Raw genomic sequence first — 6,000 nt, 5'->3', positions numbered from 1 at the left:
GAAGGCCCCATGGATGGTTGAGAAAGGGTGTTTGTCATATTTAGCTTCTATGAGGGATGTTAGTGCAAATGCTCCTACTCTTTTATGGAGGGTTTCTCGTCTGTTGCAGCGCCTTTGACTAGGTTGACCCAGAAGGATGCTCTATTCAAGTGGTCGGATAAGTGTGAGTAGAGATTTCAAAAGCACAAGACTGCCTTGACCATAACTCTAGTTCTAGTTTTGCCTTTGGCATCAGGATCTTATACAGTGTATTATGATGCTTCTCGTATTGGTATTGGGTGTGTCTTGATGGAAGAGGGTAGAGTGATTGCTTATGTTTCATGCTAGTTAAAGCCTCATGAGAAGAACTACCCCATTCATGATTTGGGTTGGCAGACATCGTCCATGCATTAAAGATTTGGAGGCATTATTTATATGGCATGTCTTGTGAGGTATTTATAGATTATCGGAGTCTTCGGCACTTCTTCAAGAAAAATGATCTAAACTTGAGGCAGGAGATACTTGGAGCTGCTAAAGGACTACAATATTACCATTTTGAATCATCCCGGGAAGGCCAATGTGGTGGCCGATGCCTTGAGTAGGAAAGCGGTGATTATGAGTAGCCTTGCATTTATTCCTGTTGGTGAGAGACTGCTTGCATGATATGTTCAGACCTTGGCCAATCAGTTTGTGAGGTTGGATGTTTCGGATCCTATTAGGGTTCTAGCTTGCATTGTTTCCCGGTTTTCTTTACATGATCGCATCAAAGAGTGTTATGAAGACCTCTATTTGCTTGTCCTTAAGGACACTGTTCAGAAAGGTGAAGCCAAGGCAGTTTCTATTGGAGGTGATGGGCTATTGCGGATGCAGGGTAGGATTTGTATGCCCATGGATGGGCTACGTGAGTTGATTCTTAAGGAGGCCCACAGTTTGCAGTATTCCATCCATCCAGGTGTCGTGAAGATGTATCAGGAGTTGAGGTAGCACTATTGGTGGAGGAGAATGAAGAAAGACATAGTATAGTTTTTAGCATGGTGCTTTTGTCAGCAAGTGAAGTACGAGCATCAGAGGGCGAGCGGTTTGCTTCAGAGGCTTTATATTCCGGAGTGGAAATGGGCGTGTATCACCATGGACTTCATAGTTGGGCTTTCACGAACCTTGAAGAAGTTTGATGCCGACTTTTAAATTTTGTCCAGTCGCAGGTGTGGCAAATACGAACTTGGGTTTGCAAATGCAAACCCCACAAATATGAAGAAACAATCGCAAAAGCAAAAGTCCTCTCATTCCTGCTGTTATCGCAAATGTGATGGATAGTTAGCAATTGCGAACAAAGGACATTCGCAAATGCGACCACTTTGATCGCAAATGCGAATTAGCTACCCAGGCCACCCCATCGCAAATGCGAACACTGTGTTTGTAAATGCAAACCTAGTAGACTTCTTCTACCATCGCAATTGCGATCCATAACACGCATATGCGAGACTTGGGGAATCAAAACACGCTAGCAACTTTCCCAAACTCTATCAAACAGTCCGCAACGCGTTCGAAACTCACCCGAGCCTCGAGGCTCCAAACCAAACATCAACACAAGTCTAAAAATATAACATGAACTCGCTCGTGCGATCAAATCATCCAAATAACATTCGAAATCATGAATCGGACCTCAAAACACAAGAATTTAACATGAAACTCAAGAACTTCTAAAAACACAACCGCGCGTCTGATTCCTATCAAATCAACTCAGAATGATGCCAAACACTGCAGACAAGTTCCAAATGACAAAAAGAACTTATTCCAAGTCGCGAAAAAGAAATCCAAACATGATAGCTATGAAGTCAACCTAAGGTCAAACTCATCAAAATTCAAAACCTTAAAATTGCCAACTTTTGGTAAAACACCACAAATCAACCTACTGACCTCCGAAATAGATTTCGAGAATACGCCTATGTCCACAATCACAATATAAACCCACCAAAGCCATCAAAATACCATTCCGGAGCTGCTTCTACAAAAGTCAAACCTCGATCAATATTTTCAACTTAAGCTTCTAAAGTGAGAATCACTCATACGAATTCATTCTGAAACGTCTGAAATTCAAATGCGACCATGCACGCAAGTCACAATGCACAATATGAAGTCGTTTAAGATATCAAACCACTTAACAAAACCTTAAAGCTCAAAATTACCGGTCAAGTCGTTATAGGACTTCCAAAATCAATTGTCGGCATAAGCCCAAGTCCTAAATCATAATACGAAGTAATCCTAGTCATCAGAACACAGTTCTAGGGTTGTTTTCACAAAATTCAAAGCTTGATCAACATTTCTAATTTAAACTTATAAGTCAAGAATCAAAGGGTCCAACTCAACCCGAAAGCTTCACGGAACAAAACTAACCAACTCCGCAAGTCATAAAATTATAAACACACATGTGTGAAGCATTAAAAGGGGTAACAGGTAACAATTACACAAAATGACCGATTGAGTCATTACACATACATACAATATATATATATATATATATATATATATATATATATATATATAGAGAGAGAGAGAGAGAAAGATAGAGAGAGGGAGATAGAGAGAGAGAGAATCTTTTTTTAAGTTAACATATACCAGTGATGCCTCTCCCTATAGGATAGGTTCGTCTCTGTCTCCATGCCTATATACTTTTGATTTCTTGATCCACAAGTTACAACAAAAAGTTTCAATTGCTCAAAACTAAAAGTATAAGATCTTAATAGAACTCCAAGGAGAAAGAAATATGTTTAAAAGATATACAGGGGCAAAAATTAAAGCAACCAAAATGTTGGTGAAAAAGAAGAAGAAGCAAGGAGGAGTAGACACCACCTGAAGTGTCCCAAATATCCGGTTCAAGTCTATTTTTTAAAAAGTTAATGGGGGTCAAATATACCTCTTCACTTTTCTTTATTATATAAGTCTTTCCCCCATTATACTTTTTGGCTATATTAGTCTCTATCATTTGTCAAACTTCTTCATTTGCCCTTCTTTTTATGGAATGGGACATATGACATAATCAAATTAAAAAACCTATCCCACAACCACGACCATAACCCATAGGATCTCCCCTTCTAATTTAAAATACCTTGTTAACAATATAACCCTTCCCCCAAATTCATTTTACAAAGAGAAAAGAGAAATAGAAAACGACATGCTTCAGTTAAAAGAATCGTGATTGAAGGCTAAAATCTAACAATGGTCTGATTTTTCATCCTAAAATTAGTTCTTAAATGTTGTTTAGCGTTGTTTCTAATACTATTTCGTACTCGAATAGCTTCAATAACTGGTCGTTGTCTAGGTTTTGTGTTATTATGAGATTGTATCTATATCCTATTATTGTATTTACTTTCGATCATTAGTTTTATCAATTTTATTATTGTCTTCTGATGCGTGTGACTATTCGTTGGTGGTCTTTAAATATTATATTTTCAGTTAGGGTTTGGTATTTGCATTTTATAATTTTCTTTCTATCGGGTTTGGGGGGGCATAATATTTTATGGGTATTGGTATGTTATGTTGCAGAAGTGGATTTATGATTTTGGGTTGGCGGACTTTAACAAGTTGTTGTGGTTTGACTTTATTATTATTTTTAATTTGGTATGATTGAACAAGGTCTCCATATTGCTTATGCATGTGATATACACATTGGACTATGGGAGTTGAGTATATATTATTTTCAAGGTTTACTTTCTTTATTGAAGAGGAACCATTAATATGTTACTTTATGCATTTGTTATTTGTTATTTGTTAGGGGGAGGGGCCCTTTTGTCACGACCCAAATCTCCCTCTGTAAGACGTCGTGACGGCACCTAGTCTCTACAACTAGGTAAGCCTAACAAATTACGGAATAACAGAAATGAAACAAGAGTTTAACAACTAGAATGCAACAGATAACTATAAAACAATAAAATGTTGCTCGGCATGTACAAGTAACCCAGCATTTGAGTATACACAATATTCCAAAAACTCGAAAATCATAAGTCACAAGCTACAGAAAAAAACTAGTATCTCTATACACCAGAGTCTAAGAGAGTATGGAAAGGTAAACGGCATAGAAGGGAATAGAGGGCGACTTTGAGGTCTGCGGACGCGGGCAGAACCTTGAAGTCTCCAAAATCTCGTTGCTCACTGATAACGAGGCTGATAAGAAGTACATGGAACTGCACACAAAATGTGTGTAGAAGAGTAGCATGAGTACACCACAATGGTACCCAATGAGTACCAAGCCTAACCTCGGTCGAGTAGTGACGAGATCAGGTCAGGGCCCTACTAGTATATAATAAATAAGGCAGAAGAATATAGCAGTGTAATAAGAGACTGGAAATTTAACAAAGAGAAAACCATGAAAAAATAACAGTACAGCACACAGGGATAAACAGCAGACGATCTCCCGAGATACCATCTCGGAGTCCGAAAAGTAAATATTCAAGGAGATCTCCCAAGGTACCACCTCGTAGTTTCAAAAGGAAATGTGCAGGGAGATCTCCCGAGGTACCTCCTCGTAGTCTCAAAAGTAAATGTGCGGGGGGTTCTTCTAAGGTACCGCCTCATAGTCCAAAGAGTAAACATATAGCTCGAAATCAACATGTTATATTTGGCTAAACAGGATAACTACACATGCTGGTATATCTCAGTTAAGATGAAATAGGTTTCTACTCAGTAAAAATTAGATTTTCAATAATTAGCTCGTGTACGCACTCGTCACCTCGCGTACACGGCAATAACATATCACAAAAGTACCAAATCCTAAGGGAATTTCCCCCACATAAGGTTAGGCAAGCTACTTACCTCAAACCAAGCTCAATCAATCAGAAAAATGCCTTTTCCACGATTTTCCGGCTCCAAATGGCCCAAATCTAGCCAAAAGCAATTACATACCATAAATATAACTATAAGAAACTAATCTAATTAAAGAAATCAAGATGTTAGCAAGAAATTAGAAAATTACCCCAAAAAGTCGACTCAGGCCCACGTCTCAAAAGGGGTAAAAGTCACAAAATACAAACACTGATTCACCCACGAGTTCACTCATACCAAAATTACTCAAATCCGATGTCAAAATCCCAAACAAACTCCAAAAATTTAGTTGAAGAACTTTTCCCATTTTTTCAAAATTTCTCAACTCAAATCTGAAATTAAAGAATGGAGTTAACGATCGATTAGTGCAATATAACCAAAAACAAGGGAAGAATCATTACCCAATCGATGTCTCTGAAAATACCTAAAAATTTCGTCCTTATTCGAGCTCTCAATCTCAATTTTCGATAAATTTGGCTAAACTCTTGTTTTTTAAATATTTATAACTACCCAGTGACTCCTTTTTTCGCGAAAGCGGAAGAACCCTCGTGTTCGCGAAGCACAAAATTGCTTCAGTCCAAAATTCTTCATTGCGAATGAGATGGATTAAATGCGAACGTAAATCTTACTCAGCTCGACCCTACAAGAACATGATACCATAATCGCGAACAAGTAGGAAAATTTCCTGGAGACTCAGTTGACCAGCTTTCTCTATGCGAACGCGGGACCTTGATCGCAAACGTGTATACTTATTACCTCAGAGCTTCGCGAACGTGGGACCCTCTTCGAGAATGCGAAGAAAAAATCTTCTCATGCCTCAACCACCCCTTTGCGAAGCGGTACTTCCCTCGCAAACGCGAAGAAGGAAACCAGCAACTGGAAACACCAAAAATTCTACAACTTCAACAAGTCCAATTTTAGTCTGTTAACCACCCGGAATCCACTCGAGGCCCCAAGGACCTCAACCAAATATACCAACAAGTCCTAAAACATCATATGAACTTAGTCGAGCCCTCAAAACACATAACATAACAACAAAAACATGAAGCACCCTCCAATCCAAACTTAATGCACTTTGAAACTTCAAATGATGTCGAAACCTATCAAATCTTGTCCGATTGATCCAAAATTTTGCACACAAGTCATAATTGACATTAGAAACCTACTCCAACTTCCGGAATCGAAATCTTACCCCGATATCAA

Source organism: Nicotiana sylvestris, chromosome 2 (assembly GCF_000393655.2).
Source record: "Nicotiana sylvestris chromosome 2, ASM39365v2, whole genome shotgun sequence".
NCBI lineage: Eukaryota > Viridiplantae > Streptophyta > Magnoliopsida > Solanales > Solanaceae > Nicotiana > Nicotiana sylvestris.
This window is presented reverse-complemented; position numbering follows the sequence as displayed.